General features: G+C 34.1%; 1 long non-coding RNA gene across 3 annotated transcripts; it reads right to left on the bottom strand.

Annotated features, from left to right (window-relative positions):
* On the bottom strand, positions 1 to 3,239 carry LOC131618556 (uncharacterized). Of its 3 annotated transcripts, none has more exons than XR_009288892.1 (4): positions 2,973 to 3,239; positions 1,836 to 2,734; positions 1,249 to 1,621; positions 1 to 279 (listed from the first exon to the last, which is right to left on the bottom strand). It is a non-coding gene; the product is annotated as an uncharacterized LOC131618556 (long non-coding RNA). The 3 variants fall into 3 exon arrangements; XR_009288891.1 differs by having other exon boundaries at positions 1,249 to 1,431; XR_009288893.1 differs by having other exon boundaries at positions 1,249 to 1,431; positions 1,840 to 2,734.
* Positions 3,240 to 12,139: the final 8,900 nt, after the last annotated feature.

The raw sequence follows: 12,139 nt of genomic DNA, 5'->3' as shown, positions 1-12,139 counted from the left end.
TGAAATGGGAAATAAATTTCACATATATAATTATGCTTAAAACAACTCACTAGAGTAAAGTTATCCAACTTTTTAAATGAAAAAAAATACAAATTTACCAAAAATATATTGTAGCAATTTTAAATACTCATCCAAAAATATATTGCAGGCTAAAACTTGACATCTCTATTGGCCGTCGATTGTTAACGCAGTCATGTAATATCCCAAAGTTTATTTCATCAAAAGCAAATGACTCTTTAGGGAAGGGATAACGAAACAGTCTCTTCCCATCCTCTCTACCTGAAACCACAACATTGCATTTAGTTAGTTGAATCTATTCATCTAATTTTACGCAAGTATTTCGTTATTACTTTAAAATCATGTAATGTTATTAAGCTTTGAACAAAAATTATTTCTATATGATTTATTGAGCCATGCACAAGACTACGGTTTTGTGTTTCATCTTCAGCTTCTTTTCACCATGTCTACTTTAATAATATACTAATACTACTTAAAAGTTAAATCTATATATGCTTTTAATTTATTATTACTCTAACATTAATACCACTTAACTTCTACTTATGTAATTTCTGCTTATTTATTCATAGAATTTACTTACTGCTAATTCGTGCTGTCACAGAATGATATTTTATCAGTTCTACAATGTCAATTGTAACAGCCATATCATGCATGTAACATAACATAAGCAATAAGCATATTAAGTGTAACATAACATAACCAATTAAATCAACTACAGTGTCAATTGTAACAGCCATATCATGCATGTAAAATGTATCTACTTTTACATCAACTACCACTAATTCGAAATACAATAGTTAGGATTCCAAGTACATGAAATATTATTTCAAAAGAGGTTCTTCCAAAGATAAACCACTTAAATAGCAAAAAGTTTTGCCTATAAAGTCTCCATAAACTCACTTTATTACCTCTAAAATAGTTATCAAAAGACACATAAGTACTAGTGAAGTTAAACACTACTTTTCATTTCTTTTTACAAATAGAGTGCAGTAAGTGATAACTTATTAATAGAAATGAAGATAATCACAAAACAGTGTTAACATTAATTTAGTACTAACATATAGTATTTTTAGTCAAATAAATTTAAATAATTTCTACTAATTATTATTATAGCCACATGATGAAGAAAATTGGTTTGCAGAATTCTTATACTCATTAATACTTTGCTTATAAAAAACATGATGAAGAAAATATTAATAAAAAAAGACCAATCTTACTAACTGCACTTACTGATCAAGGTTGAAGGTATAACCAACGTGATTTTTGAATAATCCGATTATACCCTTCCATGTTCTTGTTGCTTCCTTCTTGTTCACCTTCATACACCATTCTCAGAATCAAACTAACGTTCACAGCCAATGATAAGATCAATAAGTGCCTCAAAGAAAGCATAGCTGGAAGTTTCGCCATAATCTACGTACACAAAAAAAGTATTAAACCACACAATAAGTGCCCCAACAATCATTAATGTTGACAAAAGTATTAAACCACACAAGTTCCCAAAGCAAATGAATTGAAGGACTAAGGCAAGATTGGAGATAGACACTAGCTGACGGCTACATTGATGCCATCAGGAGACAAGGTTCACAGGACAACAAAAAAACTGCAAATTCATAAGATTTTATCAAAATTCTCATCATAACAATGCAAATCTGTAAGAATAATACAAAAAAATCCTAAAATCATGAACAGCAAGAAACAGGTCAAATCAATTACAACTCAACTCAAAGTACTCACAACTACAGTCAATGTGCTAATATGGAAAGACATTATTCTAAAAAACTCATAGATTTAACACACTGTTCAGTTTTAAGTACCTACGCAAGTGCTACGACCTCAGTTCCCTTGCAACCTCACTTGCTGCAGCTTGTAGAAGTCAAGGTGGAGAAATCAAAAGAGATCATATGATGCAGTTGCAGTCCATTGTTGAGAGAGTATAAAAAGTTTCTCACTGCTTCAGCTTGCAGAAGTTCAAGGTGGAAAAATCAAAAGAGATCATATGACACAGTGGCAGTTGTCATTTAACAGCCTTGTGGACAGATTCAGTGTGGCGGCGCTATACCGCTCTATAGTATAGAAATCTAACCGGACCCCAGTCTCGTAATGTTCGTAATGCACGCGTAATTTAATGTTCCAACTAGAGATAGCTCATCACAAAGAAGAAGAACACTTGAGAAACCCCTCCTCACTGTTAAAAACTACTAGTTAAAAGTTCTAATAGAGACAATGTCCCTGAAACATACACCCACTGCAAAACCCTCAAGAACCAATACAAATAAATAAATATTCCAAAGCTAACATATAAAAAACTATTATGCAGAATGATATTAGTGCAACTCTATTGAACTATTCTATTGCACTTAATGGAGTTAAAGCATAAGATGCAGCCACTCCAACCAACACCATCCGACAAAACTCCTTTGACATTTTTCCAATACAACCTTGATACTGCTAGAGAACAATGCTAACACCACTTGCGCCCAACAACGTCATCCCTGCATATAAAGAACCCAGAGCTGCAAGCCATAGGCTCATAAAAAAGAAACCAGAACAAGCTGATCAGAACTAGCACACCCAACCACCCCAATGACCCCACCACCTCGCAGATTCAGGAGAAAATGAGTGCCGCAGTATGCTCGAGTTTGAATCTCCGATTAAGAATCTTGAACAGGTATGATGCAAACACAGTTGACAGATGATAGATAATTCACACAACCTATAGCAAATTGCCGACGGCATTTCATAAGTAGAAAGCAAAATCAACATAAGTAAACTCATTGTGGCATTTCAACAAGCACCTTGTTCACAAAAATACCTAAGTTTATAATCAATCTAACTTAAAATCAGTAAAAACCCTACCAATTGAATTAACTCAGCAACTAACTAGGCTCAATAATAAATATAAAAAACAAAAACGTCAAACCGAAACTAAGAAAATCAAAAGATGAATTTACCTAAGTTGAAAAGGGAAAAAGTACAAGCTAGGGTTCGGAGATTCGTTCAGTGGTTGCGACTACAAGAGTTTAGATCGTTATGAAGAAGACTGGTTGTGGTGGAACTGGTGATGGCGTCGTCAACTCTAAACGTGACCCATGCTCTAACGATTCCGCATTTTCAGGGTTACGAAGGCTCTGTTCGAGAGAACTCCAAACATTTGTTAGGTTAGGATTGAGTTGAAGTATATAGGCTTTTGTTCACCTGAAGCATTTGAGAATTTATTTTTAGTATTCACACTAAGTTATAATATGATTTTGGTTTAAATTTTTGCTTATAATATTTCGATTTGGATTATTTATCAATGAAATTCCACCACCATATATTATTACACATTTAAATATAATATTATTATTTTTCCTCAAATTTTCAAACTACACCCACAATTTATTAAATTTAACTCATATTATGAGAGTAATAATAAAATTATTTATCTTGTTTTTATAATATTTTTAGTTTATTTAATTATGAAATTTTCATTATCTACTCTTACATTTTTTCAATTTTTAACTTTTAAAAAGTTTTGCAACAATTATATATGGATTAAATAAAATTTATATGCACCAAATTTTTCATAAAATATCTATAAAAAATTTCTTTAAATTTCATGTTGCAAATTTTAGAAAAGGAGTCTAACAATTCTCACCTCTATCCTAGATTTCATCAAATTATTTTTTTTATAGTTTTTTAATTTTATTTTTTAAAAACTTTCATACCTATTATTTTTTTTATAGTTTTTTAATTTTACTTTTTAAAAACTATCATACCTATTATTAAAATATAAGTTCGGGAATTATATATAATTTAAAATTTACATACCATTTATTTATTTTACAAAAAATTAACTAAAACACATTATAAAAATAATTATAACATTGAAAAAAATTTAGATTAAAAATTAAAATTAAACTAAATATAAAAACACCATAAATATAATTAATAAAATAGAAATAAAATGATTAAATTATTTTTAATTTAATTAATGAAATGGCAAATCCGCAGGTAACTTCGCAGGAAATTTTCCTGCGGAATTACCTGTGAATATTGTATTTACAGTTTGGTGTTTATAGAAGTTGATAACCGCAGGAAGATCCGCAGGAAAGTTTCCTGCGAAGTTACCTGCGGATTTTATATTTTTGTTAGATATTTTGTTTAGAATATATTTTTCGCAGTAAAATCCGCAGGTATTCCTGCGGAATTTGCTGCCAACGCTGGATCCACAGGAAATTACTTTTATTTAATAAAGTCCCAGGAAATTCCGCAGGTATACCTGCGGAATATTTTCCGCAGGAAATTCCGCAGGTAATACGAGTATTTCTAGTAGTGTACCCTATATATAAATACCCCAAGTTTAGCATTACTAAATGTTTGGAATCATACCAGTTTTTTGTTTTTCCATAGTCATACTTGCTGTTGAATTTGTTAATAGGAATATTGTCCATTGGTATCATTTAATTAGATGAAAGAATATATTACACACTATATGATCCTTTAGATTCGATATATCTCACATTTTCATAGAGAAAAATGAATGTGCATTTAGATTAGTCAATCTAAATTTTTAACTATGAAACTTAGTGGAGCTCACTTCCTATTTGTGCTTTTGAAAGTTTTTTTTAGAGATAGGTTAGACATGTCCAACAATTATTTTTGTTTGTGTTTTGATATGTTACGTCCCTTCATCCTTTATGTTTTTTCTTTTTTATTCAAAAAATTATTCGTTGAATAAAAAAGGAAAAACAAAAGGCATGGATGACGTAATGTAACACCCCTTTTCTAACCCCAAATATTACATATATAAATACAAAGTAAATAAGCATATATCAAAAGGGCGTCACATGCCGTTTCAAAAACAATTGATAATCAAAGTAAAACATCCAAACATACACATGATCATATTCGTAACACATTTGAAATCTTCATGCTTCAATACTATGCAAATGCAACAGAATAATGTTTCTCAAAACAATTTCAATGAATATATCCATTAATATATTCATCTACCAAATCGTAATAACATATTCATATCATGAACATGTTATATGAATCCAACGGTAGGCAACATGGCCACCAACATAATACGTCCAAAATACCATGTCAAATACATTAAAGGTAACAATAATTCAAACATTCAAAACATGAGTTTAAATACCCCCAGTGTTATATGATCAGAGCATTGACTCACTACCTAAATCAAACTGAAATAATCGATAAGCTCATCGGCTAAATCCTTGTGCAAGCACGCTACTCGTTGGAACCTGCGCGATGTCACGATGAACATCATTCAAACACAAGGGTGAGAATTCAAATCATTTTGAGCAAATATAATATGACAATGAATATAGTATACCATAGCATAATCACTCATCGCACTTTATAATTTAAACAAGTTCCACAAGTTTTGCACAAAATACAATCTCCAATTATTATACAAGTAAACACATCAATCCAAACAATCACATAGCACACAATGTGACTCAAAATGCAATTAATGCGACTCATGCATGTGGTACCATATGAGTATCAAGATCACCGCTCCTGATTCCATACTCAAGAAGCAGAGCCACGCTTCCGATCCGCATAAGACCAAAGCCCTCAAAACATGAACATATAGTTCACCGCTTCCAAATCCACAAAGGAACAAAGTCACACCTGTATTTCCACACAAGGATTAAAGGCAACCGGAGTTCCAACTCCCCATGAATGCATGTGCAACAATATTCACAACATATGAAATTAAGATTATCACAAAACCTTAATTATCCAAGCATATCACAATAGTTCGCAAAATTCAAATTATCCATCAAACGTTGCACAACACACATTTATGATTAAACAAACATTCACATAGCATATAATGATCACATATAACATATAGCACACAAGTCAATTCATGTTATCCACCCAATTCACAAATTCACAATTATGCATAACCAAAACAAAAGTTTCATGTATAAGTTCCTTTTCGATTCAAAACCTATCCAAACATCACTGAATAAATTACTAAAACTCATGGAAATCCATCTTAAATCATAAGCATACAAGATCCCAAGTCGAATCATCAAAATCACAAAATTACAAATACTCTATAACAGGTCGCGGCGTGTCCTGTTTCCTCGCGGCGCGAACCAACATTGAAGGTTCTGCGTGGCGCGACTGTGCGAAATCTGGAAAAAAATCAGAATTTCAGCAGCACTTCGAAAACACGTTCTCATTCAACAAAACCCCATTAAAACAACCAATAAGCACATATATAAGGGTTCCTAAACATGTTTCTACCATGGGTTATCAATCATAACAATAAAACATGGTTTTATCATACAATTTCATGGTTTTAACACAAACCCTAACAATTGAAATTATGAGGAAATGAAGAGATTAAACAACCTAGCATACTACTACCTATATATATATATATATATATATATATATATATATATATATATATATATATATATATATATATATATATATATAAACCCATAATAATAAGGATTCTCCCCCTTACCTTAGGTTCAAAATCTCTCTTCTTCTAGTTCCCTTCAAGTTTTTCCTTCTTTCTCTTTCCCTCTAGCCTCTTTTCTTCCTTTTTCTCTTCTAACTTAGGTTTCTCACATAACCCCTCTTACTACCTCTATTCTTGTTGTGCTTAACCCACCTAATTCCACATTCTAACTAATTAGGTCTAATAGCTACTTACTAATAGCTCAAATAACTCAATTAACATAATGTCACCCAATTAAATAATTATCACAGAAAATAATAACTAAATAATTATACTAATTGAAATTCTGGTATCAGATATAAGATTTCGAATGAGATGTCACGACACTATATCTGAGTAATGAACACAAATAGCAATAGCAACAATAAACTTGCAGAAAGTAAATAACACAATGATATGGGGGCTACCAAGCCAGGATGAAATCAATATCCGATAGTATTAATTAGAAGTTAAACAGTCCCAATTTACCATTCTCACTTAATCACTATCCTTCCTATGATTTCTTTCTAAGTCTCACCTAGGTATGAGACCCTCCTCAAATCCCTTCCAATCACAATCCCTGTGACAAAATAAAAACAAAAAATAAAAGAACCAGAAGATACTCTTCCAGAACAAACTACTCCTCGATATTTAAAAGCTTACGAGGATGCAAATACTCTCCTTGCTTAAAAGCTTCGGAGATCAAATATGGAACACACAGAAAAATAAGGATTCCTTAACCCTAAAAACATACAATATTAGTTCCACACCTAAACTAGGTTACAACCCTTCTATTTATAGATAAGTCTTTTCTGGACTGGGCTTCAAATCGCAGCAGTGAGGCTGCCAAAAAGTCTGCTACTTGTTCTCCAATAAATTAGGTCTTCAATCTAATATTTCCTAAAATGTCTCCAATAATAGACAACATGGAAATCTTCAGATTGAAACCATCTTGGCAAAAATATCAGCTAAATGATTTCTTCGAATATTCTGAGCTGAAATAAAGATTCTTGTAGCAAATAAAACAGCCTAATCCAAGTGCCAAATCAGATTTCTGCAGCCAGGATGTCATGACATCTCTTTCAACATGTTGAAGTCTGAATCCTAAGTCATATAGCATCTCTTCCAACATGATCTCCCTTAGAGTGTTTTAGTAAAATGTATGCCAACAATCAAAGAGCCTTCACTAATAATAAAATAGCTATTAATTAAATAAAATAGAGAAATCGGGATGTTACAACTCTCTCCCACTTAAAAGATTTTCGTCCTCAAAAATTACCTCAAGTGAACAACTTCGGATACGATTCCTTCATCTTACTCTCTAGTTCCCAAGTCATATTTCCCTTGGTCAGTCCTCCCCAAATCACTTTTACCAAAGCGATGTCCTTTCCACGAAGTTTCTTCACTTCATAATCCTCAATTTGCATAGGCGATGTTTCAACCGTCAAGTTATCCCTTACTTGAACATCATTAAATTGAACAACATGTGATGGATCCGCGATGTACCTCCTCAATTGAGACACATGGAACACATCATGAAGATTAGAAAGTGACGGTGGCAATGCAATTCGATATGCCACTTCACCTACCGTCTCTGAAATCTGATACGGACCAATAAAATGCAGTGTCAACTTACACGATTTCAAAGCCCTACCAACACCCTTTACCGGCGTAACTCGAAGAAACACATGTTCGTCTTTCTCGAACTCAAGTGCCTTCCTCCTCTTATCATGATAACTCTTCTAACAATTCTGAGAAGCCTTCATCTTCTCTTGAATCATTTTAATTTTATCCGTAGTCTATTGATCTATCTCGGGTCCAACCACAACACTCTCTCCAGATGCGTACCAACATAAAGGCGTTCTACACCTTATACCATACAAAGCCTCAAAAGGTGCCATTCCAATACTCTAATGGAAACTATTGTTATAAGTAAACTTAATCAACAACAAGAAACTATCCCAAGCACCTCCTTGTTCTAAAACACAAGACCTCAAAAGATCCTCAAGAGACTGAATCGTCCTATCTGTTTGGCCATCAGTTTGTGGATGATAAGTCGAACTCAAACGCAACTTAGTACCCAAAGCACTTTGCAAACCTTCTCAAAATCTTGAAGTAAACCTTAGATCTATCTGAAATAATACTCAACGAAATACCATGCAAACAAACAGTCTTCTTAATGTACAACTTTTCAAGTCACTCCAACAAACAATGCATCCTTATCGTAAAAAGTGAGAAGATTTTGTCAATCTATCCACAATAACCCAAATCGCCTCACAACTACTCGACGTTCTCGTCAAACCCCTAAACAAAGTCCATAGAAATACTATCCCACTTCCACTCAGGAATGGATAACGGTTGCATCAAACCAGACGGCTTTTGATGTTCAATCTTTGACTTCTGACAAGTCAAACATGAATACACAAATTCCGCAATATCCTTCTTCATACCTTGCCACCAAAATATCTTCCTCAAATCTTGATACATTTTAGTAGCTCTAGGATGAATACTCAAACCACTTCGATTCCCTTCATCCAAAATCCTCTTTCTCAAATCCGCAATATCAGGAACACAAACTCGATCACGACATCTTATGACACCATTCTCATCAATCTGAAAGTCACCACCTTTTCCTTAATTAATCAATGTCATCTTATCAACCAATTTCAAATCCGATTTCTGACCTTCTCTAATCTCATCAAGAATACCACAAGTAAGCTTCAACATACCAAGCTTAACACCTGAAGAAGTCGTTTCACAAACCAAACTCAAATCTCGAAATTGTTCCAACAATTCCATCTCTCGCATCATTAACATCGACATATGCAATGATTTCCTACTCAATGCATCGCTACAACATTTGCTTTTCCAAAATGGTAATTCAAACTAAAATCGTAGTCTTTCAAGAATTCCAACCATCTTCTTTGCCTCACATTCAACTCTTTTTGATCAAACAAATACTTAAAACTCTTGTGATCACTATACACATCAAGTCTCGACCCAAAAAAATAATGTCTCCAAAGTTTTAAAATAAACACAACGATGGCCAACTCCAAAACATGCGATGGATAATTCCTCTCATGAATTTTAAGTTGCCTCAAAGCATAAGTTACCACTTTTCCTTTTTGCATCAACACATCTCCCAAACCCATCAAGGAAGCATCACAATACACAACAAACGGTTCCAAAGGATGTGGCTAAATCATAATAGGAGCAGTCGTCAACCTTCTCTCAAGCTCTTGAAAATTAGCTTCACATTGTGAAGTCCAAATAAAAGCTTGACCTTTCCTAGTCAACTGCGTCAACGGGAAAGATAACTTAGAAAATACCTCAATGAACTTCCTGTAGCAACCAGCTAATGTGCCCTTGCTCACCACAATGATATCAAGTCACACTTGAACCAACTCTACAATCCACCGCTTTGTGACTCAGCTTGTCACACTTGAAACAATTTCCAGAATTCTTGTTGCATTCATTAGCACGATGTCCTTCGACACCACACTTGTAGCACTTAATCGGAGTACAAGCTCCTCCCCCACTTAGCTTCCCACCATAACTAGATTTCTTCTTCTTCTTCTTATCATCATACGGTTTCCCACGGTATTGTCCTTTACTTTTCCCATCATTTGAAGACTTGTAGTGAGAAGCATTCTCCCTACTATCCTCATCATAAATTCGACTCTTGTTAACTAACTTCACAAAACGAGTAATCTGTTGGTAAACAATAGCCTTCTTGATATCATGACTCAAACCATTCACAAACTTCAAACACTAAGACCTCTCCGTATTCATAGTGTTGTAACGAGGACAATACTTGATCAACTCTTTGAATTTTGCAGCATACTCCGCTACAGCTCCATTCCCTTGCTTCAATTCCAGAAATTCCACTTCTTTCTTTCCATGCACATCTTCCGGAAAATACTTTTCCAAAAATGCATCACGGAAAAGAGCCAAAGTAACTTCTATGCCTACCTCATCAAATCTTTGCACAGTGTTACTCCACCAATCCTCAGCTTATTTCTCCACCATGTGAGTGCCAAACTGAACCTTCTACACATCGATACAATTTATGACTCGAAAGATCTTCTAGATTGCTTTCAAACATGCCTGTGCCTTTTCAGGTTCATGCTCTCCTTCAAATGTTGGCGGCTTGTTTCTTCTGAAATCTCCCAAAGCACAGAACTCATTCTCCTCTCCATTACCAGCATTCGCATGTGGTACATGCCTAATAGCACCCGTCAACATCGTCAATGCCTCGACAATGGAGTCATCATTCCCTCCCGCAACCATTTTACTTAGACAACCAACAGACAAACAATATCGATCGTGTCAGATACAAAAATCTAATACAACGGAAATAAAAGACATTAATAACCTTGACCAACTGGTCGACCATGCTCTGATACCACTAATGTAACACCCCTTTTCTAACCTCAAATAGTACATATATCAATACAGAGTAAAAAAATCATATATCAAAATAGTTCAAATAGCCCCAGTGTTACATGATCAGAGCATTGACTCACTACCTAAATCAACTAAAATAACCGATAAGATCCTCGGCTAAATCCTCGTGCAAGCACGCTACTCGTCAGGACCTGCGCGATGTCATGATGAACATCATTCAAACAGAAGGATGAGAATTTAAATCATTCAGAGTAAATATAATATGACAATGAATATAGTATACCATAGCATAATCACTCATCGCACTTCATAATTTGAAGCAGTTCAACAAAATTTGCACAAAATACAATCTCCAATTACTATACAAGTAAACACATAAATCCAAACAATCACATAGCACACAATGTGACTCGAAATGCAATTAATGCGACTCGTGAATGTGGTACCATGTGAGTATCAAGCTCAGCGCTCTCGATTCCATACTCAAGAACCAAAGCCACGCTTTCGATCGGGACAAGACCAAAGTCCTCTAAACATGAACATATAGTTCACTGCTTCCGATTCCACAAAGGAACAAAGTCACGCCTCTATTTCCACACAAGGATCAAAGCCAACCGGAGTTCCAACTCCCCATGAATTCATGTGCAACAATATTCACAACATATACAATTAAGATTGTCACACAACCTTTATTATCCAAGCATATCACAATAATTTGCAAAATACAAATTATCCACCAAATGCTGCATAACACACATTTATCATTAAAAAAGCATTCACATAGCATGTAAGGATCAAATATAACATGTAGCACACAAGCCAATTCATGTTATCCACCCAATTCACAAATTCACAGTTGTACATAACCAAAACACAAGATTCATGTACAAGTTTCTTTTGAATAAATTAGTAAAATTCATGGAAATCCAACTTAAATCATAAGCATACAAGATCCCAAGTGGAATCATCAAAATCAAAAAATTAGAAAAATTCCATAACAGGTCGCGGCGCGTCCTATTTCCTCGCGGCGCGAACCAACATAGAAGGTTCTGTGCAGCGTGAACAGCCCTTTGCGGTGCGAATATGGAAAAAGTCATAGTTCCAGCAGCACTTCAGAAACACGTTCTCATTCAACAAAACCCCGTTAAAACAACCAAGAAGCACATATATAAGGGTTTCTAAACATTTTTCTAACATGGGTTATCAATCATAACAACAAAACATGGTTTAATCATA

This window comes from Vicia villosa, linkage group LG7 (genome assembly GCF_029867415.1).
Source record: "Vicia villosa cultivar HV-30 ecotype Madison, WI linkage group LG7, Vvil1.0, whole genome shotgun sequence".
NCBI classification, from domain to species: Eukaryota; Viridiplantae; Streptophyta; class Magnoliopsida; order Fabales; family Fabaceae; genus Vicia; species Vicia villosa.
Note: the sequence above shows the minus strand (reverse complement) of the source record. Positions and strands in the feature narration are given on the sequence as shown.